General features: G+C 38.3%; 1 protein-coding gene across 8 annotated transcripts in view; it reads left to right on the plus strand.

The window, feature by feature from the left end:
- Positions 1-21,565, plus strand: part of RBMS3 (RNA binding motif single stranded interacting protein 3) — a 716,964-nt gene that overhangs the window by 386,356 nt on the left and 309,043 nt on the right. The gene's annotated exons all lie outside the window — the stretch shown is intronic.

The following is a 21,565-nucleotide window of genomic DNA, read 5'->3' on the forward strand; positions in this document are numbered from 1 at the left end:
TCTGCATGAAAGGCTATAGAATTCATTATTATTTATCTACTTTTGCAAAAATTTGGCAATGATCTTCATGTCTAAAAGAAAGGAAATGGTCATACACAGGAAAGATAATTTGGAGGCACTTATTGAAAAGTACAAACTCCTAGATTCTATTTCAGACTAGCAAATAAAAGTATCCCAAGGGAAGTTTCTGGAAATTGTCATTTTTATAAATACCCCTGGTTATTCTTACATTTATGCAAACTTTGGAAACATCACACTATTACGTTTGTAAGGTAGAATATTATTTGACCACTAGATTCTGCTTCTGAAGAATTTGTAAGAACATGAGGAAATATTCACAATAAAATACATAATGACAAAAAATAAACTAGTCTATATATAAAACTATATAGAGATTATGACCAGAATGCAGCCCAGAGTAAATAAAAAGTGTCACTGTAAAAGCTGGCCTCAGGTGTCCACTTTTCATTCAGGAAGATACCCAGATGTGAATGTGCTTGAGAGAAGGACCAGCATGAGACAAAGCACAACCAAAAAGGTTGCAGAAAAGGAGCAGGGATTTTTAGAACAGATATGTCTAAAAGGAACAGAAAGGGAGGCTGAACAAGAGATTAAAGACTGAAGAGACAGATGAGTTAATGAGTCAATGAGTTATTCCAGATTCTGAGGATAACCAAGACACAGCACCAGGGATGCCCATTACTGCAATTTAAACTCTTTGCTGTACAGCACTGTCCTGAACCTTCATGGAATCCCCTCCTATACCCTGACCTTCGGGAAGCACGCACTGGGGAGATTTAAGAGAAGAGGCACTGCTATAACCCACAGACATGTGGATGCAAGGCAGGAGGAAGAGAACACTGACAAATCAGGATGACACAGGGATAGATGCAGACATGTTAGGCATCTTAATGATTTCCCCAAATATAAGAGTGACACCAGAAATCTGGAAGGCCTGGGTAGTCCCATGAAGTTGACATATTGGTTATACACACACACACACACACACACACACACACACAAGAAAGAACTAAACAACAGACAGCAAAAGGTAGAAGTGTTATCTGCATGTTGAGATTAAAATTGCTTCATATCTTGTTTTGTTGCTGTCCTCCACTGGACATATATGATCTATGATCTATATAACAAAGGAAAAAGTGGTTAAACTTCGGTAAATACTGATAATTTTTAGAAGTCTTTCACCAAAAAGTTCTAAATGTGATAGAAAATCAGCCAAATCTAATACCTAATTTAAAATCCTGCAGTGCCAAGAGCTATGCTACACTAGCTAACATTTTAGAACGACCTACATTGGTCTGTCATAAATAAAATCTAACTCCTGAGTTCTCAAAATCTGACGTGCTACACAAAATAATTTACACTGAACTATTGCATCATGCATGGATTCCACTGGTTCAAAGTGGGGAAAACATTTTAATGATTTTATATTCATCTGTACAGTTCTTTTTGCTGTCAATCATACAGAGATGTGTGGCTCCTTTTCCTTCTTTTAAAGATAACTTTTTCTCTATTTAGAAAATAATACTTATGAAACAATATTGTATATAGCCCATAAGCATATAGTTTGTGCTGTCAGTTAAACTGAGTTTGAAAGCTACCTCTACCCCTACTCCTGTGTGACCTTGGATGAGTTGTTTCCTCTCTCTGCAGCTGTGTTTACCTGTGAATAGAAATAATGATGCCTCTTACTTCGTAGGACATTTGTGAGGATCCCATGAGTTAATGCATGTAAAGGGCTGACCATACTCTGCAGCCAATTGTGCAAAATAAATTAATTAGAATTGGTGTTTGCTCATAATAGAAACTTTAGGAGGAAAAACATTAAGAAGGAAATAAATATGATCTAAATTCTTAAATCCAAGGCAAGAGGTACCATCATTTTAGTGACTTTTTAATCTTCTTCCTTTGTTTAAACAAAAAATACAAAAATGGACCCTCTCATATATATTATAATATAATCTGACTGCTAACTTTATATAAACTAACTCATTTTCTGTCTTATTAAATATGCTTCCAAAATATTACTTTCACTTTGTAAGGAAGCATTATACTTTATTTAAATATCATATTGTTGGACATAATGGCTGTTTCATTGATATTTTAAGAAAGCTGCACTGACTCTCCTCAAAACTAAATACTTGTACATATCCATGATTATTACCTTAGAATCAATTTCTAGAATTAGAATTACTGAACAAAATGGTATATTTTTAATATGTGTTTAATACATGTTTATTATATGTTGCTAACATGCCTTCCAGAAAGTCTGTGCCAGACTTTCGCGAATATACACAAATATTTGAGCCTTTTAAAATGTTTTACTTCCTAAATTGTCACACTCACCAAGGAGACACTAGTTGAGCACCCACTAAAAGTGGGCGCTCTGCGGGGTGGGCAGCAGACACACCAGGATGCTAGTGCTGAGTCATGGTATCTAGTGTATCAGCCTTTAGCAGCGAAGGGATCCTCTTGGAGAATCTAGAACAGGGAAGTTTGACAAGTCCCACCCAAAGGGAACTGACTTTTTTTTTTTTTTTTGAAGTAGAGTTGATTTACAATGTCATGTTAGTTTCAGGTGTAGAGCAAAGTGATTCAGTTATACGTATACATACATTCATTCTTTTTCAGATTCTTTTCTCATATAGGTTATCCCAGAATATTGAGTAGAGTTCCCTGTGCTCTACAGTAGGTCTTTGTTGGTTATCTATCTTGTATATAGTAGAGTGTGTATGTTCATCCCAAGCTCCTGATTTATCCCTCCCCCTTCCCCTTTGGTAACCATAAGATTGTTTTCTATGTCTGTGAGTCTGTTTCTGTTTTGTAAATAAATTCATTTGTATCAGTTTTTTAGTTTCCAGATATAAGTGATATCATATGATATTTGTCTTTATCTGTCTGACTTCCTTCACTTAGTATGATAATCTCTAGGTCCATCCATGTTTCTGCAAATGGCATGATTTCATTCTCTTTTATGGCTGAGTAATAGTCCATTGTGTATATGTACCACATCTTCTTTATCCATTCATCTGTCGATGGACATTTAGGTTGCTTCCGTGTTTTGGCTATTGTCAATAGTGCTTCTATGAACATTGGGGTGCATGTATCTTTTCTAGTTAGAGTTTTCTCTGGATATATGCCCAGGAGTGGGATTGTAGGATCATATGGTAGCTCCATTTTTAGTTCTTTGAGGAACCTCCGTACTGTTTTCCATAGTGGCTGAAACAGTTTAAATTCCCAGCAACAGTGTAGGGGGTCAAAGGGAACTGACGTTTCTAGAGCATTTTTCATAGAGAGAAAACATCCAGTTTCCCTTACTAAAAACCATAACTGCTTTCATCTGTTGAACGTGTGTACTGTGACAGGCATACTGCTGATGTTTTACTACCACCTGTAATCAGAATGGGGATAATGCGTGGGGGATAATGCCTGGGAGCTGCCAGTGAAGTGAGTTAACTTGCCCAAGAGCTTGCAATGTCAAGTGGATGTGCTGGGTTCACCATCAGCTGTGACTCCCAGCTCTCCACTCTCATTTACACCTGGGTTCTCAACCTTCAGTCTTTGGTACCTTTGTGAGTTTTGCTGTAGCTGTATGCTCCTCTTCCTTAAGTTGATCTCATATTTATTTTTGAAAGTGTTTTTAAAGGAAACTTTCTATTTCTATCATAAAGGGAATATTAATAATTTTTACTGCATATAAATAACATAAATAAAAATATACGCTTTCACGTGTACTACCTAAAATCATCTTACCCCTCCATCCCCTCCTCGTACCTCCTGCCAGAGACCAGAGGTGATCACATCTGGGGACACCACTCCATGCCCTGCTTCCCTAACAGGAAAAACGCAATCTCTATAGATGGCAGGACAAGACCGGGGACCTTGCCTTTCTCCTACTGGTTTCTTTGTTCTTGTTCTATTCCGTGTGGTCCGGGAGGAACTGGGGATACATCTTTACAGTGTGAAGGGTGAGTGTGCTTGTCTCAGAGGAGAAGAAAGAAGGGCCCCAGAGGTTCTGCTCCTGCTGGGAGAAGGTGCTCAACACACCCTGTTTAACTTCCTTTGAACAAAGGCCTAGAGACTCAGAGCATCAAAACAGAACCAGTGGCTTCGTTCTCTGGGTAATTCAGGCTTCTTTCCATCCGTAGATCCCAGACGTGGCTGGTCCAGCATGGTGACTTGCAGTTACCAGCACAGGTTAAGCCTGTGTGGCCAGGCTTTGTCTGGTAGCATTTTCATCAAATATAATGACAATTTGAATAAACCCTTATGTCCAGGGAACATTTCTCATATTTTATTATGGAGAAAATAGAGACTTGGATTCTTTGAACATTTTAAAAAAAGATCCTCACTGTGTCAGCCTCTGTTTGTTTTTGCGGGACATGACAGTTATCTGAAGAGAACCAGCCAGATTTAATCTGACAGCTCCAGTCAGGGAAGAGTGCTCCCAATCTAATTACTCAGTAATCTAGTCAGGACGGGAGTAATTCTGGGCCTTTCTCAGGCAGCTAATCACATTGCCCAGGCGTTGGCAGCCACTCATGGGGAGCTTTCAGGAACAAAGTTTGGGGCCTGCATGGGCTTCACTGTGGTGAGATTTCTTTGTCAGCCTCCCCCAAACTGGGTTCTTCAGGTTGGTTGCTATTGTTGTTGTTGTTGCTGTTTTTCTCCTCCTTACTCCTCCCGTTCATGGCTAAGATGGTCTTAGTTTAGCCTCAAGTTCTAAGTTGGACAAGACCTTCCTTTCTGAATGTCATAGGGAAGGGGTCTGACTCTCAGGTCCACTTGCTTCTTTCCTTGTGCAGGGATAAATGAAGGATGCTATGCAATTTTCAGAGGAGAAAAAGAAGGATGAAAAAGTTCTTTTTCTACAAGGAAAGCACTGTGGCTTGTGAGCTCCTCTGCATGTCATTTCTCTATTGATGTGGGCAATTTTGGAGATCGGTTTTATGGAGAAAAGAGACAGTGAGCAGGTATTTAGTATGTCAGTGACTCTGAATGTCAAGCTCTAGGCAATATCGATCATGAATCATTTCCATCATCACAATTTTAATACAGAATGTGAAGACTGAAAAAAAGGGAGAGAAGAAAACACATCCACTGAGCAGGGGAACTTGTGTCGCCACAGTAATTAATACCCTGCCAATTTTCTTTCTCTGAAAACCCTCAGTTAGGATAATTTCATATTATTCCCGTAAATCAGAATGTTTTTCCAGCGCGTGGCCTTCTGACACTCTAAAAACTGAGGTGTCTCTGAAAAATCATTATACCAGCAACAGACCTCTTTTCTTCTACTCCTGTGTTTTGAACATTTCTCCAACTTTGCATAATCGCTGCTTGGTCATTCTGAATCCAAACATTTGAGTCTAATAGAGGGGAATTCCAGGTACTAATAGGTTTATAATGTAGTAATTTCCCCCAAGTTATCCATGATAAATGGGCTTCCCAAAAGCCTCTAGCAGTCATAACACAACATATTATGTGGACACGAAAAAGAGGAAATGTAAAATGCTGTGTTCAGTTGTTGGTTGTAATTTTGAACAGGTTTCAACCACAGTTTGTACTTTCTCACTTTCAATTTTTTATGGAGTTAAAAGTGTTTTTATTTCTGTAATTGTAGGTGGTATAGGCCCCTCTATGTACACACAGAAACTGTTGCTGAATCACAGGTATATTTGGGCCTAGAGTCTGAAGCGTGTGGGCCTGGAGGCTGGTGTGTCTGGGATGGAGCATGCAGACTGATCTCAGTACCCATCATTCTGCTCCTAAGGATGTCATCTCTTCTTTAGTTTTGGGTGTAGATTCCACAAAAACTGTCACTGTGAGTTTATCTAAGGAGTTCACTCAAACTATAAATAAACCCTAGTTAGGGACTCTTATCTAATATAATATGCACATTTTAGTCTCTGATTGCAAGTACTATAATTGTTTGACTCCAAAGTACAGATGAAAGTAGGGTTACTACATCTGAAGAGCAGTTCATGCCAGGCATTTATATCAATACTTCCATGAGTCAGAATGTGTGTTTCCATCCAGATGAAATGTATTCTCTAGGTCACTAATTGAAATGTTTACACAATAATTTAAACATGTCAATTCTGTATTACTTTGTATAACAACTTTCATCTGAAAATGTGAAAGCATTCATGAGAAATTAATGCCATGGTGGTTAATCCTTACAGAAATGTTGCTTACTTCTTACAGAATCAAAATGAGAAAAAAAAAATGTTATAGCGATGACTTGTAATGATCCCACATCTCAGTGTATAATTGGCACAAATAAAAAAACAGTGGTTCTTTTTCTGAAGGCTATTTCTCAGTACAAGTTAAAATGACTCGGGAATGCAGGAGACTCACAAAGGAGACTGCAATATTAAGAGCTTATCTGAGCAATGGAACCTCTAGGTATTTGCTAATGTGGCACTCTTTTCTCTGCTTTAAACACTAGATCTTGAATTACACAAGTGATTGTTATCTGGAAATCAGTATACATTGCTGATTCCTCTGTTCAAATTAATATCTGCTGAATGAGTTTGGCTTTGTAAAAGTTCAGCTTTGTGTTTTATTCATTCCTTGCTAGGGTGTCTGATGCTGTCTAAGGAATGTCCCAGGACAGAAGGGTCTTTATATAAAGAACACTAATAAATTCCTTTATTACCGTATATGAATTATCAGCCTGCCCTCAATCAAGTTAGATTTTGAACTTTAGTTAAATCAAGATGAGGCAATTATTTCAAGTTTTGATCCCATGTACAGGGATCTTACATTTCACTGTATCATTTTTACTACTGTTTATTCCCCATCACATTTGTTTTGGTTTCTTTTTTTAGAAGTCAATTCATTTAACATGTTTTAGCTTTGAGTCAAAATCTACTTCAAGCTGGTGATTGTTGTACTTCCCTACACTATTAGAAATTTGCAAGGTGATATTTGGTGTTTTGCAACATGAAAGGCATACTACCCGTATAGGAATCGTTCAATGACTTTGATGAGATTTAAAAAGTCTGCAGTTTGGGTGAATTATTGCTGGCTGTTATCCAAGCCCTTCACCTCCTCCACAAAATATAGTCTTTTAAATTTATATTGTCTACTTATGTGCACCTTGGCATGGCTTACATTTGGGGATTCTTGCAAAGCCCCACATTACTTTTCTTCTGTTGAGTATGCTGGGTACAATTTGCTGGGTGTGCCTCATACTTTATGTTGGTAACACACAATTCTGCTGTCTTCACGACATTCCCTTATATCTGTGCTGTCCAATAGAGTAACAGTTTGCCACATGTGCCTCTTTAAATTGAAATTAAATTAATTTCAATTTTAGAAAATTAAAGATTCAATTTCTCAGTTGCACTAGTCACATTTCAAGTGCTCAAGAACGCTATGTAAGTAGTGGCTTCCCGACTGGACAGGCAGATATAGAATATTTCCATCATTGTGGTTGACAGACTTCCAGAAGAGAGGCCTGCATTGACTCGTAGGCAGAGAGCAAGTGTGGCCAGACAATTCCAGGTTCAATACCAGAAGCAGCAAAGTCAATACAAGTAGCTGAGACTCTCAAAGGAACACATGTGTAATTACACCTCATCATGAGTTCTCCTTGCAATTATAAGAAATCATTCAAATGTTGGTTTTATTCATTCTTTAAAAGGAACAGGACCAACAGCCGCTTGACAGCTTTGTCTTTTTATTTCACTACTGTTAGCCTGTCACCTAAGGACTCTTACAAATATGTCCACTTTCAAATACTGGTTAAGGCTTCTTAGAGATGGCTTTTGTTTTCTGTTCATTCAAAGTCACCTCTATCCCACACCAGCCAAGGGCTCATTTTTCCTCTTCTTCCCTTTCCCTGGTCTTGCCCTGTTCCCGCAATTCTGCCTTGATGATGTTTAGTTATCAGAGGGAAGAAAGGGAGGAGACTTAAATGTGTCTTTTAAAGTAGATATTCTGTTTTTGGAATCTCCCACTTGGTTTAAGTGGAAAAGGCTTTGAGGCAAGTCAACTATCTTTTGCACTCCCATCCTCCTTCTGAATGTGTGTGTACATAGGTAGAGTTATCTGGGAGCAAACATCAGGCTTCTGAAATATCCTTCTTCTCTTCTATCAAGCGCTAGACCCTGAATGCCTGTGGGGTTGTGGTGGCCCCTGCCCCGAAGTATCCTCACTGTCTGTAGACACTTGTTCTCCTTGAAAGCTGGGACTCATCAAACTCCAAAAAACTGGTCAAAGTTTGCCCGTGAAACGATCACAAGAAAGAAGACTAAATGTTCCATTGTCAGGTTTCTAAGTAGAAGGGGAAATTCATAACAGTAATTCAGTGTGGAACAAATGCACAAAATAAAAGAAGTTATATTACTCCCTCGTGTCTTCAAAAGCTTAGGATCTAGAAGAACTTGAGATGATTAGGAGTATATCATATTTGGACCAGACTGTGTATTCATTGCTGGAGGTAACCTCTTCCAGACACATGCTTTGACAATCCTAAAACGGTAAGATTTGGGGAATTCATAGCTCTCTGATATAGATATATGAGTTTTTAAACTGAATTCTTGCCATAATTTTTTAACTGATCACACCCATTTCTCTGAAAATATAAAGGTTATCACATATGTTTTTTAAATCCTCAAGTCTTTTGTGAATGTCCTACTGCTTACCTTTACTGTCTTATCTGCTACCTCTCTCCATAAGCACCTCATCTTTTAGTGATATTTAGCCTACTGCAGCTCCCGGAGCAAGCTGTGTACCTGCTTTCACTATAAATACCAGTAGAATGCACTCCTATCCATCAGCTACCTGGAGAGCTTGGACTCATCACTTACCTTTGCTCAGATGCTCCATCTTTAGTGAAGTGCCACCACCCCTGGATTAGCTGTCCATTGCTCCATGACAAATGACCCCAACACTTAGGGGCTTATGACAACATTTTTGATCTCACAGTCTCACTGGGTCAGGAATCCTTGGGTGGCTTGGCTAGGCCCTCTGGCTTAGGGTGTCTCACAAGGCAGTACTCAGAGTGTTGTCCAGGACTGCACTCAGGGGAGGAGCTGCATCCTGAGTTGTTGGAAGGACTCAGTTCCTCGTGGGCTGTTTTACCGAGGCCTCAGGTTCTTGGCACATGGGCTTGTCCATAGGGCAGCTTACAGCATTGCAAGTGTGCAGAGCCAGAGAAAATGTAAAGAAGACAGGATCACAGCCTTTTATAACCTGATCTTGACAAGGACATCCTATCTCTGCTGCATTCTATTCATTAGAAACAAGTCACTAGTTCTAGCCCACACTCACGGGGAGGGCATTACACAAAGACCGAGAGGGAGGGGCCTTTGGCAGTCACGTCAGAAGCTCCTTACCAGACACACCCCTGGCCGAGCCAATCCCAGACGCGCTAAGCATTGAGTCCTGATACTCCCTATGACTGCACTCCCCCATTCAGTTCCAATGACCGGTTTCCATGTCTTACTGGTTTTCATATCTTTGGTGCAGTAGCTACATGGGGAGAGGGATGTGAATACTAGTTGAAGACTGAATGAATGAGTCAGTCTCCACTGTGAGGATTTATATAAGGATGGCTGAAATCCACTGGATCTACTGAATGGAAAGTCATACAGAGGGTTTTCTACTCTAACAGCACATATGAGTTCCTTAAGGATTTCATGCTCTGCAAAATCATGCACTAAAAATAATGAAACTTGTGGAAAAAATAAAGATAGTGCAGACTCCACAAAACCTATGAAAATTCATAACCCCAACACTTACAAAAAATACTAGCAATGCAAGTTTACACCCTGAAGTAAGTACTTGCTCCTTCTGGATGTAGGTGTGGGAGGGCATTCAGTTCTCCTAGAGACTCTTTATGATACAATTTTAAAAACTAAATTCAGCTGCATTTTATTAATCAATTGTTTTAACATGAGAGAAATGTCTTTGCAGCTTCTTGACCTGCATTCACAGCTTTGTCAGATATATTAGCAGAGTAGAAAGCAAAGAGGTTCTTGAAGCTTCTGAACCATCCTGCGTGAAAGGAAGGCAATTTTGCAGAATTCTGAAGCTTTTCCCTAAACATCTGGAAATGTCTACTATATATTTTTGGTTGCTTGTTTTGCTTTGTTTTGTTTTCTTTTATTTTTTTACTTGTAAGAAAGCTTACCTCTGCTCACTTCAAAACATTAGCATGCTTGGAAGAAACTCAGAGGAGCCAACACACTTCCATGTTGTCCTTACATCAGTCTCTTATTTTTCAATTGCATATGTGTTAATTCATGTCACTGAAACACCCAGTACAGAAGAACAAACAGTCTCATTCTTCTCAGCTTTAGGAAAATCCCCTAGGAACCATGGAACTTCACCACTTGTTTTGAGAGTATTAAAAGGTGCCCTGAGGCCTTTCGGCACAACTAACATGGTGACTTATACTCATTTCCAATTTCAGAACTAATTGTGATTTTAAATAAACATAACTTCTTTGGTCCAAGGTTCTCAAAGCCTGTTCCTCCCTCATTCTCTCCTTTCCTTCCTCCCTTCTGTTGCCACATTATTTTTTCTTTACTTTTAATTAATTTTGAATTGATATTTTATTTACTTTTTGAATAGGTAATATGTTCACATGGCAGTAAATGTAAAGAAGTATCTCCTTCTCATCCCGACCATCATTAAGATAATTTCCCTCCTGAAGTCCAGGGAATCTTGTTACATGGCTTATCTCCATTTGGAGTTACACAAAGGCCATGTTAACAAATCAAACTATGTCACCAAATTCTAACACATGGAATTTTTAACTCATATAAGCACATTCTTGTTTTACTTTAGCTAACTAGGACATCCTTGATTCCAAACAATCGAGAAATATGGAAATTTCAATGTATTGGCAAATTCCCGTCTTCCTAAACACGTGACACACATAGGGATGGATGTGGCCATAATTTCCTTGCTGTGATTCTATCCTGTTTAGTTTTTATAAATATAAATTCTCATTGTAAATTTTTTTTTTACCCAAACCTGTAGATTTTCCCACAATTTTGTATCCTTGTAGGGAGTTGGGAGATGACGTGAAGAGAAAGCCAAAAACACATATAAATGGCAATTACCTAAAATATCACCTAGGGTGCTTGTCAAAGTGTATGGAGCCCAGATAAACACTGAAGATTAAGTAAGAAATCAAAAAGTAGTTTAAATGTCTATGACTTCCTTCAGCCATTTAATATTTAATCACAAATCAATGGGTTTTGGCTCTCCTGTTAATGATCTTATAATTACATGCCTGACGTGCATTTGAGGAGGAATTCACTAAGAAGGTGCGGCAGAATTTTATTGCTCACATACATGGAACAAGAGACAAAACTAAAATTTCTCAAAGGAAGGTCTTTTGGGAAGTGTCTAGATTAATACAGGTGAACAAAAAGGGGCTTAATGGTGTTTAATAAGCAAAATATTTGGAATTTGTTTCTCAAATATTTCCAGTGTTTGTCCTGTGATGGTGCACCCTCGTATCTCAGAGGTGTCAAGGGAACCTCTTTACCAAGTCAAATGCTCTCTTGTGAATTTCTGAACTCAATGGAAATGCAAACTTCATCGTATTTTCTGCTCCTAGAGGCTGACCTCTAAATCCCAAAGGCTATTTTATTCCCTTTGGTCTGAACATATGTGAAGGTTAGAAGAGTGAATTTGTAGGAAGCAAGGAAATGGACAGCAGCAGGATTCATGTAGGTGGGCAGGTGGACTAGAAACAGCCTGTATAGTCAAATTCCGTAGGAAGGAGTGGATTAAGAAGAGCACAGATATTTGGAGATATTGGTTAGAAAAGAGTCATTAATTGGAAAAAGAAAAATAAAAGCCCTCATAAAAATTACTTGTTCAGATTTGCTTAGAAATCTTTGTGATAGCAACATCGTGACAAATCTTTAGATCCTTACAGACCTGACGTTTAATTCCAGATCTGTTGCTTATTAGCTATGAGATCTCAGATAAGCTACTTAAACTCTCTGAAGTGACATGTCCCCATCTGTAAAATTGGGATAAGTATACTTACATTTCATGGTTGTTCTGAAGACTACTGATATCGAATAGCAAATTTTAATGTAAAACCTGGAAAAGACTAAGTTATAACTTATCCTCCTCTTCATCATCACTGGAGAGGCATAATTCTGTTTCAAATCTAAAAGATGTTACAGAGCTGAAGGCAGACATCTCTGAAGCATGTTTTACTACTCAAGGCCAGAGATGCAGTAATTTCAGGACTAGTCTTGTTTCCCTGTAGCTAAAGGATTCCAAGCCATGGACCAGGATGAGAATGTGTTTATGGGCTCCTAGGTGATAACAGTCTTTGTGCCTAAATCTTAACTAACATAATCATCCTTTCATAGTGATAACACTTTCATTGTGGTATTTGCACTTATCATTTGGGGGTATATTTTTTCACCTAAGAAGCCTGGTAGCTACTTCTCCAAACCACCAATATCAAACGCCATTATGTATCTCTGGTAATCATCCTGTTATAATTCTACCTGTTGTGACTTGGCCATGAGTCAGATTTCTTGACCACAATACCATGCTTGGGAAGGTCTAATGTCTTCCATAAAACAGAAGTTGTTCAGTCTTCAACTGCAAGGTATGCTTGGTCAGGCCCCATTTTCGGTGTCTTCATAAACCTTGTTATGTGTTCACTTATTTGGTGCATGTTTACTGTTCTGTGCTCAAGGATTCCTGTGGTGTTTTGCATCCCTTGTGAGTGGCCTTCCTCCCCGCTCCTTCTCTGCAAGGAACAAAGATTGGCATTGAGTCCATTTGTAGGTGCCACTTAGCTGCTACCTCTGCTAGGTGTAGACACTAAGTCAGAGAAGGACAAATATCATATGACATCGCTTATATGTGGAATCTTAAAAAAGGGTACACGTGAACTTATCTGCAAAACAGAAATAGAGTTACAGATGCAGAAAACAAACTTATGGTTACCAGCAGGTAGGGGGGAAGGGATAAAGTGTAAGATTGGCATTGACACATACACACTACTGTAATATATATAAAATAGACAAATGATAAGAACCTACCGTATAGCACGGGAAACTCTACTCAGTACTCTGTAAGGACCTACATGGGAAAGGAATCTAAAAAAGAGTGGATATATGTATATGTATAACTGAATCATTTTGCTATATACCTGAAACTAACACAACATTTTAAGTCAACTATACTCCAATAAAAATTTTTTAAAAAAGGAAAAAGGGGGGAAAGATGAGACACTGCACATAACCCCACTTCTGATCATTTTAAACCCATTTTTCAAATGATAAAACTTGCATGTAGTAAGGGAGGGAAATAGTGATGGAAGAATCGAGATTTCTTACCTTTTTAATGACGTGTAGTAAATATAGGGGCACAGACTCATATGTCTTCAGGGTCACCAGTAATTATGGGCCACAGGTTGTCATGTGGACACTGCAGCAAATCAAAGAGAGTAAACCTGGAGGACAGGGGAGCACCTCTACTGTAAGGGGCCCTGAGATGTAGGAATATGGGTTGGGTGTGACCCCATCTTCTGATTTTCTAAGAGAAGTCAAGATACATAAATTGGGGTGTGGTCCCATCTTCTAAGAGAAGTCAAAATACATAAACTGGGGTGTGTGTGTGTGTGTGTGAGTGAGTGATTTCTAAACGTTAACAACCATTTTGTTAAGGCAGTTACTAGTCCCCCCAAACCTGACCTCATTGACTGTGGGCTCAGAAGATTGGAATTTTGCCTCTAACTCCACCTGCTTTACTTCATGTAGCCACTAAACTGCAGCCCTTTTGTTTTATTCTGAGCCTTTGCCTCACACTCCTTCTTCCTCAGTGTCTTGATCTGTGAATTAGGGGTAAGAGCATTTGTTTTTCTGCCTCCAAAAAATCAAGGACCACAGCACCTGGGAAGATGAATGAGGTCATTTGGTTAAGCGCTCCTTGCTGGGTGGAAGAAGGATGGCTTATGAATACTAACAGCATTTGAATTATGTGAGCTTTCATGGAAAGAGAGTTGGACCATTTAGCTCCCCCTCTGCAGGGAGTTATAAGAGAGGAAACCAGGGAGGAAGAGGCTGGAAACACTTCTTCATGGAGGGAACTACGAAATGGCATTGGGGATGCTGAGACTTTGTCCGCATGGTACTGTAGACAATGCAGTGTAAGCTGAAGAGAGCAAAACTCTCACTATGTGAGTTTGTGACTTTGGTATCTGTTGGAAAAGTGTGAGCAAATGCGGATGAACTGTCTACCTAAGGCTCTGGCTCACAATCCTTTTTTATGTTCTAATCAAATTGTCTTTTTATTGTTCCCTCCCTCCTACGTAGCTAGGGTAGACTACTGAAACAAGCCCCAGCATATCACTGTATTAACCCAATGATAGCGGATGTTTCTCTGAGATACTCCCAGTTGGTGGGTGGCATTTCACATAATGATTCAGAAAACCAATGCCCTTCTATCCTATGGCTCTCCATCCTCTGGGCTTCTCCACTAGCTGGCAGATGGAGTCAGAGTGCAGTGTGTTACATGTGGATGATGATTATGAGCCACACCTGAAAAGAGCACGTGCCATTTCAGCTCACATCCCCTTGGCTAGAACTCAGTCACATTGCCGCACAAGGAAGGTTGGGAAATGTCGTCACATTCCCCCAAAGAAGAGGAAATTTTGGGGACTGTCCACAGTCACTGCCAAGCTTAAAATGTTTTCAGACATTTGTCCTCCCATTTTATCACCTGCTGAATATACTGTTGCTTCCTTTAACACAAGACACTGGAGATAGAGTCTGTTTTTCCCTTTATTCTGTTGCAGTTCTGCAGCTAGCATACTGGCTTTTCGGTTTTCTGTTAAACCAAACACCTTTTGTACACTGTCGTGTAGGCTTTTGTTTTGTTCTGTTTTAACCCTTCTGTTCTTTCCATCTACTAACTTCATTCATCATCTTATTGCTTAAGAGGGAGGTTTCTTCTCCATTGAGAGTTGAGTGCTGAATTTGAATACCTGTGTTGTCAGGAAGCGTTGGCAGCCACTCACATAGCCTGCTACTGTCTGCTGTCCTTAGCTATGGCTCCTGGTGGAAGTTGTTGATTCTTGGGTAGAAATAAAAATACATGTTTGTTATTTTTAGTGTTTGATTCTGAGACTGTCATGGGAGGCAGGGTTCTGTTTTGAGTGGTGTGTAATGTAAAAATAAAATGATTGAATATCGTGGAATTATACAGTGACTTTGATTAGTGTAAGCAGTCAATACTAATCAATGCACCCAAAACAATACAAATGGTCTTGCTCTTTTAGCACAATGTAGCTGTTAATGGCTGATAAATGATAAAGGAAAAGGAGATAGACACATATTCATCCAAGCTGGTGAATGTTATGAGGACTGAGAATCTAAGTATCTATGAAAAACATAGGTTTAATTAACCCTTGACAGAGCTTCTCTTCAAAATTCATGAAAATGGAAAGCTTCAAGATACTGAAAGGTAAATAAGCAACAAAAAATATCCTCTAGGGCTTCCCTGGTGGCACAGTGGTTGAGAGTCCGCCTGCCGATGCAGGGGGCACGGGTACGTGCTCCGGTCCGGGAAGATGCCACATGCCGCGGAGCGGCTGCGCCCATGAGCCATGGCCGCTGAGCCTGCGCGTCCGGAGCCTGTGCTGCGCAGCGGGAGAGGCCCGCGTACCGCAAAAAAAAAAAAAAAAAAAAACCTCTAGTAATTATATATCTGGAGGCAATTGAGTATAGGGGTTAAGAGCTATAGGAACAGACTCCCCAGGTTTCAATCCTAGGCATACCAGATCCTATCTGAATTTCTCTGCAAAAAACTCTGTTTCTTCTTTTGTAAAATGAAGATAACAAAAATGGAACTCATGATGTCTTAGCAAGGATCAATAAGAGGATGTTTGTGAAGAGATTATGGCAAGTAGGAAGCACTTGTTAAGGTTAGTTGTTACAAGCACACAGAGAAAAAAAAAGCATCTTCTTACAGAGAAAAATGGTTTGAAACAATACTTCTCAAAATGTCATGGGCATACCAGTACCTAAATATCAAGTTACTATGGAGATTCTGGTTCATTAGGTCTGTCAAGGAGCCTGAGATGATGTATTTTTTACAAGTTTCTAAATTACATTGACTTTGCTTGTCCATGGACTATGCTTTAAATATAAAGAATTAAACTTTATAGTTATATCCTTACCTAAATTTTGAGTTGTCTGTTGTTTATCTAGGAATGTGATAAATTGATTCCTGGTATATGATGAGAAAGAGAAATTTCCCTTCATGGTGTAAAATATCTGAAAAGCACCCATAAATGCGCAAGAGATGCTGTTGAATGAGATGCCTGAGGAGCAAAAGAAGTAATCCAAAATTTCATATATGTCACATTTTGTGTCAGGAATTTTTATGGCCCGGAAATGTTGTCTTAAGAGTCAGTGATACGGGGTTGATGGACTTCAACGTTGATGAGACTTTTTGCTGTTCTGATTTGTTGGGTTTTTTAAACATGATTCCCTTGGGCTATTGTCTACCATTGGCTGATCTGGCATTATTATTTCTTCAATATGCTAAAGAAAAGACTAAAACTTTAAATGGAAGACAATAATTGACTTCTAAGTTTGTCTAGTGTTTTTTGGCTCTTGTTTCTGGTAAAGTTTGTTACATTCTTTTTCAGAGCAGTGTCTTGGGATTCCTGCTAGATTACTTAATTTAGATCACTACTCTTTCCATTAATATCATCTTTTTCCCTTAATTGTCCACTTAGTAATGCATTATCCTGCTTCATGTATGTCATTGTTAAGGGTTCTCCTTTATTCAGACTCTGAACTTTTTCATATCTGTTGGTCATCTTTCTAGATATTCCATTTTTCCTCACCCTTTATCATTATTTTAATTGAATTGTACAACTGAGTCAAGATTTTTGGTGATATTGGCAATGACCTGCTGCTGGACTTTGAAGACCCTATACAGAGGGTTGAACTTCCACTTTTCCCTTTGCTCTCCTTGCATCTGTCCTTCTGCCATATTACCGTGTCAAATGGTACAAGCCTATAACTCAGAGATGAACAAGGAAGCTCCCAGGAGCTAGGAACCCAGAGCACTCATCTGATAAAAATCTCAGTCCCTACTGCCTGTTACAAGGCCCTGTGGCTACTGTGTACCCTCAGTGTACATATTTTCTGTCTTTACAGCCAACTGTTGTATTTATTACTTTACATAATTATCAACTGAGTGGTCTACACATCTTGCAACAGTATTTGCATCCTTCTATACTTAAGGGTTTTTTATGTGGGATTGTTCTGTTAAAAATACAACATATGGGAAAAAAGAAAAGGCATGTGATAAATGTGATTAGAATTAGCCATGTATGTGTAGATTTATGAGTCGTGACTTTTTTTTAATTGAAAGCATTGAAAGAGAGCCTAATTATATACTTGGACATGTTCTTGTGTTTTCAACAATAGTACCAATTTATATTACCTATGTCTAAGTATTAGAAAGAAACAGAGAACATTAAGATTAACTGACAATAAATAAACATTTTATTTTTTCTGGAGTAACAGGCAATGCCTTATATATATTAACTTAGCCCATTTCAAATGTATATAGTAAAGGAAACCCAGATCCTTGGGGTACAAAATTTGACAATGAAAAACAAGCAGTCGTTCCCCAAGTGACCAAAAGTTGATGATGGGTCCAAGCTGTCAACATAAACTGTGAACAGGCTGAATTCCAACACCAGGAGAAAACTGGGGTTGTAAGTAAATTTTTCAGCCCCCACAGTTCTCTGACCACACTAGTTTGTTTGATGGCCCTGCCCATCTCTAAATGATTGTTATCTCTGACTTCTACCCATATGATTCTTCTCACTTCTCAAATTGTGCATCTTGAGGTTTCCTCTCCTTGGGAAGCCAGGAATGAAAGACATGGCAATGATAAGATATTTCAAGAAAAGGGGTAATCCACCAATGGGTTGGCCATACAAAGCTTGTGCTGCTAAGACACCAGCTTTATACTTTATTTATTAGTATAAATGTTATAAAACATCTGATCCTTCCAAGAATATCTTTAGCTGTGACTATAAATCTGACCTAGCTCTAATAAATGTCTGGGGTTTTTGTTGGTATAAGTTTGCTATCTACCAAGATGGAAGACAGTGGGGTCTTTCTGAGCAGAGGTTCCTGCCTGATGGATAGTTCTTTGGAGAGAAAAGCTGTGCCTTATTTTAACAGCCTTGGTCATACAATGCCTCTCATAGAGTAGGAACTCAAAAAAATGTGGATTGAATTAATGTTGTCTCACCACACTTTTCCCTGTGATTTATAATGTAATAAATAAAAAATAGTCTCTAGTTTTGAATCATGTCCGTGAACATTTCATGAGAGAGAGAGAGGGAGAGAGAGAGAGAGAGAGAGAAAGAGAAAGAGGGAGATAGATTTAATGCCTATCATCCCTATGAAGTACACAAATGGCTGATGGCTTCTAAAATTCCTTAGTAGCCAAAGATAACATATTCCAAAAACTGTAATTAATTTTTTGCACATTGAAGATTTCTACTCTGGATTATCAGTAGTGCCATTTTTGGGGGTATATGAAGAAAAGCAATTTTTCTATAGTTTTGGTTAGTAGAGTGGCTATGAAGATATTTTTGCTGCCTTTAATGAAACATTTTTTCTGATTCTCCTAATAATGTTATGGCATTTTTCCAGAAGGGAACAACAACAACAACAAATTCCCTCTCTCTTGGGGCCTGGAATAATGCAACAGCCCTGAGCAGTCAATTGATGGACTAAAGGTTGGGTAGTCACCAGAGGCAATCTTGGGAGATGTAAGGGGTCCAGTGGCCTCAAGAGGTCAATACTACCTAAGAACTCTTGTGATTAGTCTGACAATACCATGGGGAGCTCCTCACAATAGTTTATGGTCAGTGATAGTCATAGGTTATTTCTTTTTAAAAACTGGTATTTCAGATAAAGAGAATATTAAGGTTTTGGTTAGTTCCTTGGGAGGAAAGTCTTAATTAGTTTAAGGCTGTGTTCCCAGTGCCTAGAGTGTACTCGGAAAAGTAGGAGCTCAATACATATTTTGGATGAATTAATGAATTAATTACTCAATGGGATAATTTCTATGGCTTCATCTTCCTAATTTTGATGAACTTTTAAAATGTGTTAAAATTGTTTTCTACTAAATACGGCAATTGAATTGATCTATAAGTAAACATAAACCCCCTTGAAAATGATGAAATTATCTAGAACTCTCTTTGACCATGAATTTCACCACTTTTAAGACAGAAAGAGGATAATGTCTCTAATTCGGATTCAGAAATTTGATATTTAAGGGGACTGGATGCCACCTGCATTTGTTCATCAAGGTTATTCTTAGCCTATATGCTTATTATAACTTGTCATTTTTTTCTGAAGTTGAGGCAATGATTCTTTATAAATATGTTAGCAGTCCAATCGAATTGGGATGATACAGCATTATCCAGAGAAATAGAATCCAGCCAGGAAAGACTCTCTTACCAAATATCAACAAATAGGCTCAGATGAGAAGAAAATATTTTATGTTTCTTCAGAGCCAGACTTTAAGCTAAAAGCATCTTTAGAAGATACTTAAACATTTTGGACAATAATCTTGCTAATTGAAGCCGAGCTGTATATGTGGATTGAAGCATCCTTTAGAACACTTCCAGGTTAATGGGGTTCATCTCTGAGCACCAGATAAGAAAGAGTTCATAGAGGCCACACTGACAGTCATTCCAGATTTCTGTACAATGTAAGAACTAACTGGGTAGGAAGAATAAGAAAGAAAAAAGAAAGGAAATTGCTATTTGAGATGGCTAGAAGAAAAAGAAGGGAATAATATTCAAAGCCCCAGTTTAAGTAGGAAGAGTGAAAATAATTTTGAGGAATAATGCTTAGTGAAAATAACATTCCAGTTCTCCAGGTTGTACCAGCTAAGGAAATGCATAGATTAAATGATGAAGATGCTAGTGGCTGAAATTAGGCATATCCAGACTTTTGGAAACCAGTTGTTACCAGATTTCTGAAAGATAAATATTTAGTGATATTATTTCACGTGTGAGAATCTAGGTAGATTGGACCTCTTCTTTACTATTTTTAATGGTGTTTTTTAAACATGAGGCCACTGAAGAATAAATAAATTCTATATTGCCCCCAAGAAAAACACAACACATTATATATCAGTGACTCATGTAATAACTGAATTCTCTCATTTGTTCTTTGTAAAACGTTAATATATTTTGAAGGTGAAATAGTTTGCATATTTTAGCCTTAGCTAGATTTGATGATTCTATTTTTTTATGCCAAAGAAATATTTCAGTATCTTAGGGTTCCTTTTCCTCCTCCCCTTTCCATCCTCTGTCCCTTTCTTCCCCTACCAGCCTAAATTAGTCAGTTTTTCAGGAATGATATTGTGAACATAAACTTTCTGATAATAGCCCTCTTCTTCACAAACAGAACTGATGGCAATGTAAACAGTTGCTCTAAATAAGTAAGCCTTGAAGTTCATCAATGTTTCTCTTTTAGGTTTTATATCTTAGAACATATTTCATTTTGAGGACAACTTGTTGGTAACCAGTTATAAACAGTCTGATCTTTTTCATTTTGTATGTTTTGTATGCTCAAAGAAGAAAAAAAATTATTAATTAATTATCATTCACATCTGGTACTGTGGTAGGGATTCTATACGAAACTTTCCAACTGTACGGCACAGATAAAGTTTCTAATCTTAATTAAACACCAATGCCATTATCTGAAACTACCAGTTATATCTCATGGTTAATAAAATTTCCTTCAATGGCTCTCCATCTCACTCAGAGTAAAAGCCAGTCTTTAGAATAATCTACAAGACCTTGGAATATCGCTGGTCCATAGTCAACCCTCTCCTCATCTCTCCCACTGTCTTCCCTCACTTGGTTGCTCCATAAGTATATGCTGGCATCAGGGCCTGAATACACAGCACTTCCTCTTCCTGGACCCATATTCTCCCAAATATTCATTTGCCTTCCTTTTCTCTATCAAGTGTTTGTTCACATGTCACCTTCTTAATAAGGTGTTCCCTGAATGCCCTTTTGGAAATTATAATTCCCTACTCCCCATCCTTACCTCCACTTTATTTTTCTTCAAAGCATTTGTAATATATTAACTAATTTACTTTTTACTTGTTTATTTCCACCTACTAGAATGAAACCTTGCTGAAGGCATTTGTGATTATCACTACTGTATGCCCAGGGGACAGAACAGTGCCTGGAATCTAGTGGGTATCCAGTATTTGTTTAGATATTTCTTCAATGAATGAATAAATTTATATTTACTGCATTTTATATTTCTACAGGGCTCTTGAACTTATTCAGCATGTCAGTAGAAATGTGTATTTTTTAGTTCTAGAATCTTACATGGCAAATAGGTGGACTAGAGAAAAAGGTCAACTCCTTTTTATAACCTGAATGGAGAGGAATGTCACATAAGCAAGTATATGATTCTGTAAAGCCAATACTGTCTTTTAATCATTCTCTATTTGTTGAATATTACTATAATTGAATATGGTG

The sequence above is a fragment of the Delphinapterus leucas genome, chromosome 10 (genome assembly GCF_059928025.1).
Source record: "Delphinapterus leucas isolate spDelLeu-1000000601 "Yukka" chromosome 10, BTC_Dleu_Yukka2, whole genome shotgun sequence".
Lineage (NCBI taxonomy): Eukaryota > Metazoa > Chordata > Mammalia > Artiodactyla > Monodontidae > Delphinapterus > Delphinapterus leucas.